This window comes from Schistocerca americana, chromosome 10 (genome assembly GCF_021461395.2).
Source record: "Schistocerca americana isolate TAMUIC-IGC-003095 chromosome 10, iqSchAmer2.1, whole genome shotgun sequence".
Lineage (NCBI taxonomy): Eukaryota > Metazoa > Arthropoda > Insecta > Orthoptera > Acrididae > Schistocerca > Schistocerca americana.
In genome coordinates this window covers 117,378,685-117,397,052 of record NC_060128.1, presented here as the reverse complement: position 1 = coordinate 117,397,052, position 18,368 = coordinate 117,378,685, and positions in this window count along the sequence as shown.

Genomic DNA, 18,368 nt, shown 5'->3' with positions numbered 1-18,368 from the left:
AAGGCGTTAGTCCCCAATGAAAGTTTTTGTTTTGAGCGATCGTTCCTGTCCTATCTCTAAATATTGACCATTCCTCCTGGGATACATCAGCAGGTGTGAGGGCGAATTTAAAACGGGTATTACAGCTAACATTTCGCACTGCTGTAACAATGACACCCAATACTGTGCTGTGGCAAGCACGAACTATGTGCAAGCATCAACTAACGTTGATCTTTGCCCATTTTGGGAAGTGTGCGTGGGTAAAAATTGTGGTGGGAAGGGGGAGACCAAGGATTGAGTAGAGTAAGCAGGTACAAAAGCATGTAGGCTGCGGTAGTTATGCACACAGAGAGAGACACATGCATAGTAAACGGTACCGTGGCGAGCTGTATCAAGCTAGAATTCGGACTGAAGACCTCAGACAAAAAGAAAAATAAGGGAGAAGTGACCACAGTTCGTGGATACATACAAAACTTCTGATATCGCTACACTCGCGTTTGTGATTCAGAATTACAAGATCACAGTAGAAATCAGAAAATTTGACAACAGGCGAGAGTTGCCTAAAATGTACCACTTTCGAGATTTCGTTTATTATAGCCTAGACAAGTGAGTTACAAAATTACCCAAACAATGCCCTCCTTAACTACAGGTTGTTGTTTTTTGTACCTGATTTAAACACTGGCTTTGCGTGGGGCACCTTCTATTCCCGTTATTTGTTTTATGTTGTCGCTAATGAAAGCTTATGCGGTGGTGCTCAACCCGAGGGTAAGACGGTCCGAATCCTGGTGGTGGAAAAAATTTCAGTGGCAGTATTTGACCGGCAAGGCAGGGGGGGTGATTGTGTAAAGCTCTTGACAGCTAGCCTTTGCGCCAATGTCCTGGATTAAATTCCAAACCTCTTTACGGTGTCTCTTACGCTGAGGACATGGTGACACCGTTGTTCATTACAAGTGTCAAGAAGAACTGTACCAGATATCTCTGTGTACGTGGCGAACGTAAGAACTTTCGTTCGGCCATTCGGCTTCAGCATCATCAACCATCATATGCGTCCATCAGATGGGGACATTAATCATTGCGGCCCCCTTGGTTCTATTCGAGAGTAGTAGTCCATATGCTGGCACCATGTTTCCCGTCTCTTCCATTTCACATCATAATCATCATCATCATCATCATACAACACAAACATTATTCTACACACACACACACACACACACACACACACACACACACACACACACTTACTCACACGCCTTTACAAATATTGTAACGGAACATATTGACATGTTGTAAATAGATAAAAAAAAACAATAACACAAAATAAGTTTCCTTTAATTTACGTCTAAGGTCACAAACTTTTCGTTAACGGATTACCGATTTCGGTCTATAATGACCATCATCAGATCTGCAGCAAAACTGGGAAAAACATAAATACACTCGAAAACTATACAGCTTAAGAACAATACATAGACCATAATGAAAAGTAGTACTGACAAAATTTACATTTGTGCGCTTTAAATATGAAGGGGCATACCTGTTTCATAAAAACGAAGTCATAATTTACTGCAGCCATAGTAGCATCGTCAAATGTTAAATGCGGAATCAGCACCAGCATCGTGAAATACATATAAATAACATCACATGCACGAATCTTGTTGTCAGTAGTACTACTGTTTAAAATAAGCTGCCGTACAGTAGCCACAAGATGTGTGTGTTGTAAGTTCACCAGTTGTCGCTAATGTCGGCATACACTAGTTTTCAATAATTAATTGAAACAGCGAAAACATAGGAGGATACTATGGTTGAAGTCTGTAATAAGCTTACAACGTATAAAAGGCATTACAGTGATAAAAAGCAATAAAAAGAAGAACACGACAAAAGTAATATTGTTAAAAAGAGGAAGAGTTAAAAAACAGTGGTTGACATATGCTCTAGTGCCAATATTCTAGATAATGACATAAATATTAAACACCATTGATAGTATACCGGGTAATATTAAACAACCATAAACTAAATCGCTAAAGGAGCCACAAATGAAAGAAAAAAGTTCTGCACATAATCAGCGCCCTCTGTTGGCTCTAACGCCAGAATTCCGCACAGGCGGGAAGTGGTTGGAGGAACGTGGCCGGCAGGGGGCCCCTCGCACCCTGCGGTACTCCGTTGCAAGAAAAGAATGATAAAATTCCGTAACACTGGATGACACACATTATCTGATTAATGTAGTATATGAATTAAAAGAGAAGGAACAAGAACATACTAGAGTCATGCGTGAAACGTATGAAAGCGAAGTAAATATGTGATGCACTCAATACTAGGTGAACTTATTAGCACACTATATATAACAGAGGCGTGCAGTGATTAGAGTAAAACATTGCCAAACAAAGCAAAGTAGGCAGTGGGTACAAAGTCATTTTGCCAGTTAAGCAGATTAGTTGGTTCTCTAGTTTTTGTTTTGTAAATTTCAAGCTCCTCTAACAAATTAAGAGCACGGCTTTTTTTCCATTGTGTGAAGAACACGCATACAACTCTCAATGTTCCCTACGGACTGACCAGTATCAGATAAATGCTCTCCCAAATTCTTTTAACAATATTATTTATGCGTGTTCTTCTTTTTATTGCTTTTTATCACTATAATGCCTTTTATACGTTATAAACTTATTACAGACTTCAACCTTTGTCTACCCCTTTGTTTTCGCTGTTTCAATTAATTATTGAAAACTAGTGTATGCCAACATTAGCGACATCTGGTGCACTTGAAACACAAACATCTTGTGGCTACTGTGCGGCAGCTTGTTTTAAACAGTAGTGCTACTGACAACACGACTCGTGCAGGTGATGTTATTTATATGTATTTCACGATGCTGGTGCCGATTCTGCATTTAACATTTGACGATGCCACTATGGCTGCAGTACATTAGGACTTTGTTTTTGTGAAACAGGTATGCCTCTTCATATTTAAAGCCCACATATGTAGATTAGGAAATGAGACACTTAAAGTAGTAAAGGAGTTTTGCTATTTGGGGAGCAAAATAACTGATGATGGTCGAAGTAGAGAGGATATAAAATGAAGACTGGCAATGGCAAGGAAAGCGTTTCTGAAGAAGAGAAATTTGTTAACATCGAGTATAGATGTAAATGTCAGGAAGTCGTTTCTGAAAGTATTTGTATTAAGTGTAGCCATGTATGGAAGTGAAACATGGACGATAAATAGTTTGGACTAGAAGAGAATAGACGCTTTCGAAATGCGGTGCTACAGAAGAATGCTGAAGATTAGATGGATAGATCACATAACTAATGAGGAGGTACTGAATAGAATTGGGAAGAAGAGGAGTTTGTGGCACAACTTGACTAGAAAAAGGGATCGGTTGGTAGGACATGTTCTGAGGCATCAAGGGATCACCAATTTAGTATTGGAGGGTAGCTTGGAGGGTAAAAATCGTAGAGGGAGACCAAGAGATGAATACACTAAGCAGATTCAGACGGATGTAGGTTGCAGTAGGTACTGGGAGATGAAGAAGCTTGCACAGGATAGAGTAGCATGGAGAGCTGCATCAAACCAGTCTCAGGACTGAAGACCACAACAACAACATGTACGTTTTGTCGGTGCTCCTTTTCATTATGGTCTATGTATTGTTCTTAAGCTGTATACAGTTTGCGAGTGTATTTATGTTTTTCTCATTTTTGCTGCTGGTCTGATGATGGTCATTATAGACGGAAACCGGTAATCTATGAACAAAAAGTTTGTAACCATAGGCGTAAATTAAAGGATACTTATAACATCTACGGGTCACTGTTTCTTCGCGACGATGTCTCAGCTTGTGAGAATAACACAAAGCACGTACCTTACATGTCTCCAGGAAGGTCGGTTAGTACAAGTGCTACGAATTTTATAGCGTCCGTAGAAGTTCGGAGTCGCTTCGTTATAGGCTACACTCCATTATAATTGAATCATTCGTACGAATCTGAGCGCCTCTTTATGCGTCGCAGCCGTAACAACAACGTCATCTGAAACCTTCGACATTGTGCTGCGCCGCAATTATGTTCTCTCCCGAGAAAACTACTGCATCGGCGGGTCGCCAAGGGGGCGAGATAGCTCTAGGAGCGTCGCTAGGTTGCGAGACTTTTGTTGCTGCCCGCCCCAGGGGAAATCTAGCGGCTAATGTCCGGGGCCGGGCTTCAGAATTAGCCGGCAGCCTGGGAGGACAAATGCGACGCGACTCGGCTGTATTGTCCGCCTCCCTGGGTTTATTCCGGCGCCTAGCAGCGTCGACTCGCCCGCACAACAGGCGATCTGACCGGAGACGGGCTGTTTCGCACACGCGACGTACTTTCAAACGTCGCGAAAGTAGGTTCCCAGTTATCGATCACCGTCGACAAGAGTAACTGCGATTCTAATTAGAAATCAAATCTTTCATCATACAATGCGAACGGGTGCAATGTTCGTTCTTCTCTCCGAATTCTTAGTAAGAGGGTTGGAACTCAAACAGTGGCAACTGTTTATTCACAACCGATACAAAAGAGTTAGATGTTTTCACCTGATACTGTCTTTCAAAGTAGTCATCAGCACTGTGTAGAACCCGTTGCCAGCGATGTGGAAGGCGTAGTATACTGTTAGCAGAGCCTGCTCTGTTGACGGTGAGAATGGAGCGGTCTACTGCCTGTCGAATCTCTGCAACAGTTCTGCAGCGAATGCCACGAAGTAGTTCCTTCATCTTCGGAATCTAATCAAAGTCACAAGGACTTAAGTCCGGGGAGTATGGTACTCAGTATAGCTGATACTTGAATTTGGACACTGTGCACGAAACTGACGCCGTCACAGTGAGAACAACAATTTGGCTTTACACCTGACTGTACTGCAGGCCGGAGTGGTCAAGCGGTTCTAGGCGCTTCAGTCTGGAACCGCGCGACCGCTACGGTCGCAGGTTCGCATCCTGCCCCAGGCATGGATGTGTGTGATGTCCTTAGGTTAGTTAGGTTTAAGTAGTTCTAAGTCCTAGGGGACTAACGATCTCAGAAGTTAACTCCCATAGTGCTCAGTTCCATTTCAACCATTTTGAACCTGACTGTACGTGTTTATTTCTAGTGGGTCACCTACACATGGAAAAGTTGCTTGAAAGTATAAAGGACCTTTGAATCTAAGTCAAGACTGACATTTGTTTGTTACTAGCTGTTACCTGCGATGCCCTTGCGTGTCAATACAAAGAAATGAAATGTTCAAATAGGCTTATTGGTCAATAGAGCCCGTTCGGTATGTTCGTCTGCTTGGTGCTAGTCTTTCTATTCGATGCCACTTCGACAACTTGCCCGTCGACGGTGATAAAATGGTGAGGAACACAACACACAAACCCACTTTTGTTCGGAGAAAATTCGACCTGGTAGCGAACCGAACCAGGGACGCCGTCATCTACTGTTAGAAACGCTAACCACAAGACTTTTTTTTTAACATGTCAGGGTGGTTTCTTTGTCACCAGAGGATACAAAATAATGCCACGTATTACAAAACTTTGAGTAGCGCAAAACACACGTACAAATGGTATCGTGGCCAGAACATAAGTAGACCAGGAGTTGTTTACGCTACCAGTAATTTTGTTACGATGCGTGAGCGTGCGGTAGTAAAATAAAACGTTCACTTCCTATAAGTATTAAAGTGACAAAGAAAGAAAATAATTTGTTATTGGGTGCAACGGAAGCTTTACAATATTTTTACATGCAGCAACGTCAGTTACCCTCACCTGTCTGCGTGTTACCCACGGCTGCGCTCGCATATCGTAATCAAATGCCAGCCTCATTGCCAGTAAAAGTTTCTCAGGTTCTACATGTAAAGGCACAAAGTGTTCCTGTTTGTCGTACTGTATTTAAACGATGCCGTAGCTGTGTGTGTTCAATCATTTCAGAAGCCATAAAGGACGCTTGGCGCAGCTCGTGGTCGTGCGGTAGCGTTCTCGCTTCCCGCGCCCGGGTTCCCGGGTTCGATTCCCGGCGGGGTCAGGGATTTTCTCTGCCTCGTGCTGACTGGGTGTTGTGTGATGTCCTTAGGTTAGTTAGGTTTAAGTAGTTCTAAGTTCTAGGGGACTGATGACCATAGATGTTAAGTCCCATAGTGCTCAGAGCCATTTGAACCATTTTGAAAGGACGTTTGACGCTCAGCAGTTGAAATGGACGAGCTTGTAAGAGATATTAATTTGTAAGTACGGATTTAGCGCGTTGAGTATAATATAAGCACTATATTCATCACTCTGAATCCTGTTATGTATAACATATCAAACAATAACAGCATTTTCACAAACGTGATTAATTTAAAAAGTCAGAGAGTAAATAACTTATTCTTCCACATTTCACGTTAAAGTCTTCAAATCAATAAATATCTTATACTACACACTTCGAAAAGTAGGCTGTGTTGATCCTCGGCATTGAAGGTATCTCCATACAAAATTTCATCAAAATCAGTTTGGCGGTTTGGTCGTGAGAGCGTCAAAGACAGTTACTTTCACGTTTGTAATATTGGAATGTATTATGACTGACGATAACTGCAGTCAAAGTTAACAGGGAACATACTCTTTCCAGTCACCTTTACAGCCCCACGTGGAACTATTCTGTTTCCGTGGACATCAGTGCTATCGCTTTCTCGATTGAGGATCGGTGGCGCCAACAGTTAGACCGACGTGGTCGCGCACATTCTAATTTGGGTTCCAACCCTGAGAGCTTGGTGGCTAGGGGAGTATGGTATGCTCCTCTTGCTGCTTTTGGAAGAACGCACGTGCACTGAAAGCTGCGTGTCACGTTGCATTCTCCTGCTGGTAGATGCCATTGCGCCAACGAAGAAACAAACGGCTTGTAGGTGTGGACGTGGTGTCATATACTGACGACATAGTGCCCTGTACGTTGTTAGGCTGAAGGCTATTTGGAGGCATCAAGGGCACTCAAGGTAGGAAATCAGACACACAATGCTGAGAGCAGGCAAAAGTGGAAGCATTTAGGTAACCCGAGATAAAATAGTAACACCAGAACCGTGCAAATTGTAGACGCTCTGGGCGGCTGTCCCAGGGCAGAAGTTTCACTTCAGAGAATTAATTGGTAACTCCACCCACCTCTTAGACGCTGTCGTAAGGCGTCACTGTAGAAGGTAGCCACGAAAAGCACGTCTCAGCAGACGCAGCAAGCTTGATACTTGCTCCTGAGAAGTGCAAGGTCAGTGGTTTTACACAGGTTAGAGTGGTGCTACAGCAGTCCACACCCACAGGAGGGCAGAGGGTGGGGCCAAGTGACGGGAAGCACTGTTCCTGCTGGCCATAAAAGGAATGGCAGTGTGATGGAGTATAAACCGTGACTCATGTGATAGGGCCACTTGTCACCCCTCAGTTGATGTCCAGTTGCCCTAGCGGACTAAAAATTCCAGCTTTCATCGCTCGTGAACGGCAGTCAACATGTGTGCGTGAGCCAGGTGACTGCTGCGGAGGCGCCGGCCACTGTGGCCGAGCGGTTCTAGGCGCTTCAGTCTGGAACCGCGTGACCGCTACGGTCTCAGGTTCGAATCCTGTCTCGGGCATGGATGTGTGTGATGTCCTCAGGTTGGTTAGGTTTAAGCAGTTCTAAGTTCTGTGGGACTAATGACCTCAGAGGTTAAGTCCAATAGTGCTCAGAGCCATTTGAACCTGCTGCGGAGGCCCATACGTAGCAACGATGTAGCACCTTGTTTCATCGGGGTAGTCAGTTGCTGAACAATTGGAAGTCTATTCGGCCGTGCTTTTCTTAGCAGCCGTCGCTTTCCCAGCCATGGCCCACAGCTGCGTCAATGCTGGTTTCGGACTGTGCCATTTTGCCATTCAGGGTACCCTTTAACCAAGGATACACGCGAACTGTTCACAAACATAGCTGTTTCAGAAACGCTTCCATCCTTGCTCCAAAAGCCAACGATTTGGACGTCACATAAATAACGCCGCTTCCGGATTATTACAACAACTTCAGTGTTATCCGCGTGATGTGCTTTGTATCCCCTCCACTGCTAGTGCTGACACCTGCCGGTTGTTAGTGGCTGCTGCGTTTTTGACGTCGAACATAGGCGGTGGTCACATCAATGTGACTGGATTGTGTAGTTCTCTAAAACTTAGATCGAATCACAAAATGGCGTTAACACTATGTGGAGGTAACAAAAAGTCTCGAAGACCGTATGGAGAAACACGCAACGGCATCATCTGGGCGGCTCACAAAATCAACGTTAACGACACAAAAAGATACCATAAATTACAGCCAAATGAAGCAGGGCAAGTCGCATTGCAAAGTAAGGAAGTAACGAGTTGCTTCGAATATGACTCGCGCTCCTGAAATTGCGACACTTACATTCCGCCAAAATCAGTGAAGTGTGCTCTGATCACCACCCAACGCGGCCGGGAGACGAATCACTCAAGGCAGTCGAATGACCACGAAACATAGTTCTCCCGCCCTCCACATATATTTTTTTAGCATATGGCTCATAACATCACAGTAAAAATTACAGGAACAACATGGTTCATGGTTAAAAAAATCACATATGTATAAACAGAGCTCTATATATATATATATATACATATATATATATATATATATATATATATATATATATATATATATATATGTGTGGACACCACCAAATGTAAATTTACACTCCTAGAAGAGCAATCACAAACAAACGTCCAGCTTAAATAATATATAGTCGATTGCTTCTTGGGTCGCCATTAGGATATCCTGTGGGTCACCCCCGTATGCCCTTAGTGGGCATTCCTGCACGATGTGTTTGACCGTCTGTCTCTCAGCGCCACAATCGCAAGCGGCCGTAGGAAGTTTACCCCATCTGTGTAAGGAGTCGGCGCATCTCCCACAGTTGGTTCTGATACGATTAAGAGTTGACCAAACTCTGCGGGGACAATCAAATCGTTTTGGTTTACTAAAGATGCATGGCATACTGCGGCAGTTTATTGCTGTTCAGCGCTCCCATTCCTCTTTCCATCGGTCATTTATTTTAAAGTTGGTTTGGTGCAGAGCCTGTGCGGTCTTTAGTGGAGGATGCCTAGACCGGAGTCGGTTTCCTTGGATGTCGTGAGTATCTTCATGGATTTGTAATTGAGGGTTGGTCATGATTTTTTGAAATTCTCTAAGCAGAGCATGCTCTCGGCGCAGGTTAGGAGGGGCTATGTTACTGAGAACGGGCAGCCACACTGTAGGACTTGGCCCGATTGTGCCTGATATAATACGCATTGTTGCATTGAGTTGGCTTTCTACCATGTGTGTGTGTTTGCTGTTGAGCCACACTGGGGCACAGTATTCTGCCACTGGATACACCAAGCCAAGTGCGGATGTTCTTAAGGTAGATGTTGTGGAGCCCCAAGTGATGCCACAGAGCTTCTGCAATATGTTGTTGCGTGTTTTAAGTTTCGCTGCAGTTTTCTTCAGGTCCTCTTTGAATGTTAGTGTCCTATCTAGGGTAACCCAAAGGTACTTTCGGTGTTTGTTGTGATTTAGTATTTTCCCGTGTAGATATACATGTAGTTCTCTGTTGGTCATTTTGTTGTTCAAATGGAAGGCAGATGCTTCCGTCTTTGTAGCAATAGGTTGTAGCCTCCATTTTCTAAAGTACTCGCTGAGTCCACTTTCAAAAAACTTCTGTATGGAAGAGACTCACTCAGTGCTCTTGTTCTGTATTTTTTCCGTGTAAGGATAAGCTGAGTAACGATTCCTTATTTACTTATTCGTATCACTTTTGCACTTTCATATTTATCTTCATTCCATATGTAGCGTGTCATACACAGCAATCTCTCCCACTGCCGTGACACGTTACTTTCTCAGACGTGCTAACAGCGCAGTTCTTTGGAAACGTTTGCATCAGGAGGGCTACGTCGACAAGTTTACAGTGAAAAGATATTGTAATTTTCCCGAAATACCCTACTGGAGTGATGGAAAGGGAGGGGGGGGGGCGTGAGGGGGACTGGAGGTGTGTTCGTAATATGCATTAAATAGACAGTGAAAGATATTGGATGTGGCGAGGCTGAAAATTGCTTGTTCCGTGCCACAAATGGAATCTGCGGCAGGTATAGCAGTCGGTGTACGTGCAAAATAAGAGCTCCTTTCCAGAACTGATTTCACCGCACTGTCGAGTTTCATTCCCACGAGATTAATTATGGTCCGTCATTGTACTTGTTGCGCTTGCTGTTATCTTGCTGCTAGACGCTCGAACAAAAAAAAAAATAGTTAATTCTCTGGCAAAGCATAACATCACATATGTTTTTCTTTATTTTTGGGAACAAAAAATATTCATGTGGGACTGTGTCTCGTGAACATGGAGGCTTGGCCATCATTAGAGTATTGGGTTTAGACAAAACTTCAGGAACAAACACTGACGTGTGAGTAGGTGCATTATTATGACGCGAAACCCAGATTTTGCAATAAATATCGGTCGTCATCTTTATTGTTTCAAACGACGTTGAACGTACCAGTAGTAATCTTTACAGATCATTCGATCTTGTGGCAACAACTGATGGTGCGCTATGCCATTACAGTCGAAGAATAACCGACCGCAGATTTATTCCTGTTTTGCCGACCCTGTAAAAGCGTTACATAGAAATAATCACAGATCAGGCAATAACAGCCGAAGTGGAATCATTTAGATAAGTGTAACCGTTAATGGTTCAAATGGCTCTGAGCACTATGGGACTTAACATCTGAGGTCATCAGTCCCCTAGAACTTAGAACTACTTAAACCTAACTAACCTAAGGACGTCACACACATCCATTCCCGAGGCAGGATTCGAACCCGCGACCGTAGCGGTCGCGTGGTTCCAGACTGAAGCGCCTAGTACCGCTCGGTCACCATGGCCGGCTAACGGTTAATGAATTCACTGGAGATCCAGTCTTCAGAAAATGATCCACAATTCTGGGGCACCTGTCTGTAATTGAAAAAAATAATGTTATCTCAGATGTGTCTGAGTACCTTCATAAGAAGAGAAGTGTGACTTGCATTAAGGACGATAGGAGTTCTCTGCAAATTTTCAGAATTTCGGGCTCCCAAATGGACTTGCCACACTGGTACCCATGTTTCTGTCAGATGACCGCTTGGGCATCATTTGGATGGGTCTCCGTCCTTGTCTGGAGAGCGGGGTTGGCAAGCGGGTTGCTCTGATCCTTTCTTGAGTCCAAATGAGCTACTTACCTGAGAAGTAGCGACTCCGGGCACAAAAACCAGCAACTACCTGGAGAGCGGTGTGCTGACCATCCAGTGCTATATATAGGCTGAGGATGACACGGCGGTCGGTCGATACCGTTGGGCCTCCCGAGGCCTGTTCGGACGGAGTTTAGTTTAGTTTAGTTTGGACGAGCTGGGAAAGGAAACTTTACTGGCGAAGTTTGAGTGCGAAAATAAGAAGCAGAACCATCAACTCTTTTTCTAAGCGAAATGTTCTAACGCGAAATGGAGAAATTCTCTAGACAAACAACAGGAAAAGAAATTGTAGCATGCTCTAAAAACTACGCAAACATCTATGTTACTAAATAGCTAACCTTGAGCACAATGCACAATCATGTTCACAGTTTGCCTATCTAACGGTTAAACAGTTTCCTATACGGGATGGGTTGGTACACTTAACTATTTCGTTGGGAGAGGATATCGCTGGCAAACGAGATTGATTTTAGAAATATGAACCTGGGGCTTTACGGCTTTTTGCTAAAATGGAGTAAGGAACCGGAAGATCGAGGCAACCATAAACCTTGGCGGGTGGGTCAACTTTCCCGTCTCGCTGACTGTTACGGAGACGAGGTCTGTGAGAATGACCGGGTTATTTGCTTGCGACGTTTCGTCCGGCTTCCCCTCCTCAGCACTCAGGAACGACCTCCCGCCGCTAGCGCGACCCCGAATCTCCGGCCTTGTTATTCCGCCAGTTCGACGGTGAATAGCCGAACCGGCTGTAGGATATCGGATCTCCATTCGAGCAGGCATCGTCCGCTGGAGATGGAGGAAACTCGGTTTTTCAAGAGTTTGTTTGCTAAGGTCAGCAGATCACTGCTACTACTTCCTGATACTTAAGTGTTGCACTAGGGCGGCTCGACGTTCGTTAATACAACAGCTGTATAGAAGACACGAAACAGGTAATTTTAAGAGCATATTTTTTTACAAGCACCACAGCAAATGTCCACATGGCGGTATTCTATCACAAAGTCACAAGCAGGTGACACCCAGGAAAGCGACTGATACTATCATCATTATAACGGCCATATTGTGTCTTTAAATTGTGGTTTGCCATCGTGTAATGGCAAGTGTAAGGTTTAAACAGCGCATAGTGGCGTATTAAGTATATAATCTAAGAATTATAGAAAACATATAAACACCATACTGTAAACGTATCATTTCACAAGCATCTGTGTTACAACCAAAATTCGATTTTATGTTCTCCTATTATTTCAAAAATTAAAATGCAGCCATATTCTAATGACTAACAGATGTAACCTTATATTAAAGGTTTAACACAGTAACACAAGAAATACGCTTAGAAACTGTGTATATCTCTTTAGGCAGCGTAACTGTCGACGCGCAAATTATCCTGAGTATATTCTAACTCGTTAAGCCATGAGTAAAGTAATCAAACGTTTGCAACTGTTTTACGCATGGGAGTTCGACACTTTAAAAAAATCTTGGGTGGTGGGTTTGCTGGCATTTTCTGACATGTCCGCCCGACGGTAAGGCTCCATACGTATTCACTCTTGCACATATTATGAAGTGCAATGATGTACCTTCGTGTCTCTGAAAATTTGTTTCTTCGTCAATCTAAGTTCGTAGATGCCGCTGCAGAGTTCTACGTAACTTGACGTCTGCTCTGTTCGCCATGTAGTGAACCCGGTAATAACTGAAAGTTTTAGGCGCACTTTCCTAAACCTGGGCTACAAACATGCTGCATCTTAAGTTCTCTAAAGTCGCCACACCCTTTCGTCATCGTTATACGGGATCCATTCACATTAAGGGGAGAATTACTATTTTTTGGTTCAAAAAATCCATTTTTTTAAATTGCATTGTTAGATCCATAAGTGTTTAGAATCCATCCCTGAAAGGGTTTTTCCCAATTACGGAACGGAAATGTGTGTTATTCGCGGTTGAAGAAAAAAACTGCACCTGACTGAAATCGGCCTTTTTCACGCACCAGCTTTTTTCTTTCGGAGGACGAGTTATTGTACCGGTGCTTGAGAGGAAACACACAAAATTCAAATGAAAGTTTGAATGCGTGTGTTTGGAAGTTAGCCCCAAGCATTTGCATTCTGGTGCGAAGACAGTGGAGATTGCGACATTCCTGGCAGTGAGCAGCCTCAGCGGAGGGTGTTCAGCAATTCTGAAGACCATGACAACGATGGACGTCACCCTGGGACTCTATTCGACGCAGTTCGCCAAGCATTCGGACGACCACCGGATTCGAGCGGCCGAAAACCGCTTGTCACCAGCCGTACGAGCGGCTCTGGAGCAGCACAACATGGTCCAGATCTAGCGGAACGTCCTCTGTGAGGAAGAGGAAGGACTAGTTTATGGACCCGAAATAGCAGATTGAAAGTAAATTTCATAATGCATTTGCATGTAGTTAAAACATCAAACGCGTTTGTCTCGAAATGACGTTCGTTTTGTCGCGCGGTATGGTAACTTCAAATCTACTGAACCGATTGGCATGATTCTTTGTTTCCGACGAAGCTAACTAAATTGTCTAGGAGTTGTAAATATCTTTACTTGGCCGATGAAATCGAAAAAACGATGAAAAAACCCTTTTTTTTTAAATGGCCGCCATTTTGTTTCCTATGGTTCAAATAACTTAAGCGACGTACAACTCCTAAGGAATCTTATATACTTCCCTAACTCCGTCTTCAGGCCACGAGTGGCCTACCGGGACCATCCGACCGCCGTGTCATCTTCGATAGAGGATGCGGATAGGACGGGCGTGTGGTCAGCACAACGCCCTCCCGATCGTTATGATGGTATTCTTGACCGAAGCCGGTACTATTCGGTCGAGTAGCTCCTCAATTGGCGTCACGAGGCTGAGTACACCCAGAAAAATGGCAACAGTGCATGGCGGGCTGGATAGTCACCCATCCAAGTGCCGACCACGCCCGACAGCGGTTAACTTCAGTGATCTCACGGGAACCGGTGTATCCACTGCGGCAAGGCCGTTGCCATACTTCGCTAACGTAAACTCAATTTTGAATTCAGACGAGCCGACTGACCTTTGACATACCGCGCTTGGAGGTCTAAATCGAAATTTTGTTTCGTTCCGTCGGCACTTCCACCTTTGCTCTTCGACATTTCCGGTCGAAAAAATTTCAGTTTGTAGAGGGAAAATCAATAAACAATTTGACCAAAATTGACATTTATATTTGTAACATATCCCGAGAAAAATATTCTCAAAGAACATGCTTTTTTCGGGCTAAAGATAGTAAACCTACCCTTAACGTGACCACCGCCTATTTTCGAGAATCTGTGGGGTCACCTCGACCGGGATTTACTCGCCATCGATTCTCATCCGAGATACCTACCGCACTGGAGTCGGTACGGCCTCAGATCTGTATCGGCACCTTCCAGACCCTCACTGTCACTCTTCCTGTACGTTCGAGCTTCAAAATGTGGTTATACAGCTGATCACATTAATGTGACTGGACTGTGTACGAGGGTTGGAACTTCAATAGTGGCAACTATTTATTTACAACTCGTACAAAATAGATATGTGTTTCAAAGTTTTACTAATCTTCCAAGCAGTCTGCAGCATTGTGTATACCCCGTTACCAGCGATGTGGAAGTCGTAGGATACTCTCAGCAGTGCCAGTTGTGTTGACAGTTCGAGCGGCGCTGTCTACTGCCCGACTAATTTGTAACCGTTTCGAAGCGAATGCCGTTAAGCGTTTCCTTCAGTTTAAGAGGGAAAAAAATGGAAATGAGCCTATGGCATTGTTCGTCGGGAGGCCCCTATTCGGGAAAGTTAGGCCGCCAAGTGAAAGTCTTATTTCATTCGACGCCAGATTGGGCGACTTGCGCGCCGGTGATGAGAATGTGATGAAATTGAAGAACTGGACAGGAAAGGAAGATACGACTTACTATACAACAGAGTAAAGACTATGACATGGGAACAAAACAGAGCAGGAAGTGCTACTATGGAAATTTTGAGTAAAGACGAAGAGGTAGTGTATAAAGATCGTGATGATGTCCTCCAGAGATGGGAAGAATATATAAAAGAGCTATATGACACAAATAGCAAACCAGAAACTCTGGAACTTGAATCACACAACAGTGTAAGTGATGAAGAGAAAGGACCGACCATCATAATGGAAGAAGTAAAGTCTGCTATTGCTGCAATGAAAAATGGCAAAGCAGTAGGTACAGATACAATACCGGGAGAAATACTAAAATGCTTGAACCACAATGGAATAAGAGAAATATTGAGGTTATGTAATAAAATATATGACAGTGGTGAATGGCCTGAGGACTTTTTGACAACAGTAATGATTCCATTGCCGAAAAAACAAGGAACCAAGAAATGCAGCGAGCACAGGACAATCAGCCTCATTTCACATGCAGCCAAAGTGATGTTAATAATAATTAATAAAAGACTTGAAAAAGTAATAGAGGAGAATCTCGGCGAGGAGCAGTTTGGCTTTAGACGGAATACGGGCACCAGAGATGCAATAGGGCTCCTACGAATCTTAGGAGAAAGGTTTATTGAAAAAGGAAGAGACCTATATATGTGCTTCATCGATTTAGAAAAGGCATTTGACAATGTGGTTTGGGACAAGCTGGCGACTATTATGAGGGAAAAGAGAGTGGGCTGGAAAACCAGAAGACTTATAAACTCATTGTACCTTGATCAAAAAGTTTCAGTTAAAGTGAGAGGAGAAAGTACAAACTGGATCAGACTAGGGAAAGGAGTAAGACAAGGATGCTGTTTATCACCTACTCTTTTCAACCTGTACTTGGAAAATATGATTGACCAATGCTCATTAGATGACAAAGGAGTAGAAATTGGAGGAAGAAGAGTAGGGTGCTTGAGATTTGCTGATGACATGGTCCTTCTAGCCACAGGGGAAAAAGAATTACAGGATTTGGTGGACACCATTGCAACTAACGGAAAAAAATATGGAATGAAAATTAACACAAATAAAACAAAAGTATTGGCAATAGGAGGAAATAAGGAACTAAAAATTGTGCTAAATGGAGAAAAACTAGAACAGGTGCAAAATTTTAAGTATCTTGGAAGCAGGATAGACACCGACTGGAAGTGCACCACAGAAATTAAAACAAGGATAGCAATGGCAAAAGAGGCGTTTTATAAGAAAAGGAGAATCTTCTGCAGCGGTATGGACAGAGAACTCAGAAAGAGACTAATAAAATGTCTTGTATGGAGTGTTCTTCTATATGGCGCTGAAACATGGACTATGAGGAAAAAAGACAGAGAATGGCTGGAGGCTTTTGAGATCTGGACATGGCGGAAGATGGAAGGAATAAGTTGGATGGACAGAGTAAAAAATGAAGAGGTACTGAGAAGAGTGGGAGAGAAAAGGCAGTTACTAGATGTAATAAAGAGGAGAAAAAGAAATTGGATTGGGCATATATTAAGAAAGAATGACGGACTGATAAAAACAGTTTTAGAAGGTTATGTAGAACGGAAAAGGAAGCGAGGAAGGAAGAGATTCCAGATACTGGATGACATGATGGACGGTACAACATACAGCAGCCTTAAGAAGGAAGCAATGGATCGCAGAAAATGGAGAGGCAAAGGACCTGCTAATATAGCAGATAACTGATGATGATGATGATGATGATGAGAATGAAATGATGATGACAACACAACACCCAGCTCCTGAGCGGAGAAAATCTCCAACCCAGCCGGGAATCGAATCCGGGCCCGCTTGCATAGGAGGCGAGCACACTACCACTCAGCTAAGCAGGCGGACTCAGTTTGGAAATCGAGTTGAACTTAAGAGGGCTTAAGTCAGGCGGCTTAAGTCAGGCGGCTTAGCAGCCCCAACAGTCAAACAAATCAGTAACAGCTTGCACTGCACGTGCTTGGGGATTGTCCTGCAATGGTAAGGGAGAAAGTGTCATCACTTCTGTCTCTAAGCTGCTCGTAGGTTGTGTTCCGAAAATGAATAGCATAGAGACAGAAGTGATGATACTCTTTGCAGGGCCTGACCATCATTTTGCAGGACAGTGCTGGAAGCTGTTACTGATTTGTTCGACTGATGGGGCTGCTAAGTGCTATACCACCTACTGCACTCCCCTGACTTCAGCCCTCGTGAGTTCAGCTCGATTTCTAAACTGAAGGAAACACTTCACGGCATTCGCTTCAGAACTGCTACAAATTCATCGGGCAATAGACCGCGCTGCTCGAACTGTCAGCAGAACTGGCACTCCTAAGAGTATCCTACGTCTTCCACATCGCTGCCAACGGGTTATACACAACGCTGGTGACTACTTTGAAGGTCAGTGAAACTTTGAAACACGTATGTATTTTGTACCCGCTGTAAATAAATAGTTGCCACTATTAAAGTTGCAACCCTCGTATTTACATTCTTCATATATTCGTGATATTTAATAAGTACAGTGGTATTTTTACACACTGGGTGGCCTAGGAAAACAGTAAAACAGTGCACCAAACATCCTATCTAACGTCCAACTCACAATCTTCTATTATTTTACAATAATGCAATCTAGATCACGTTTGTATTCAACTATAGTTACGAATTTTGGTCCTTGTTAAGCACTCTTGACCCCTAAAGCTAAAATTTAGCAGACGCTTTCCAACACCAACGTCACATAGACGCAACTTCCCTCTGGTATTTCACTTTTGAATCTGGATTTGGCCTAATTCTGCGGTAAGGTGCAATTATAGTTCAATATAAAAGTTATCTTCATTGTTTTGTGTGTAAAAAAAATGAAAGAAGGTCGTTGCTATCTCCTGCAATAGAATGTCGTCTTTCCGATAAATTTCTGTTCTTCAGTCTCAAAACCGGTTTGATGGAGCTATCCACGCTACTTTCTCCTGTGTAGTCCTCTTCCCTCCGAATGACTACTGTAGCCTACAGCTTTTTGAACCTACTTAACAGTATTCATGGCCAACGCTCTTGTCGCACAGGTAGCACCGGTTCCCATCGGATTACCAAGGTAAGCAGTGTCGAGCTTGGCTAGCACTTGGATGAGTGACCGTTCAAGTGTGCCGAGCACTGTAGGCAAGTGGGGCGCACTCAGACCTTGTGAGACCAATTGAAGAGCTACTGGAATGAGAAGTAGCGGCTCCGGTCACGAAAACTGACAACGACTGGGAGAGCGGTGTGCTGACCACATGCCCCTGCGTATCCACATCCAGTGACGCATGTATCTGAGAATGACATGGCGGTCGGTCGGCACC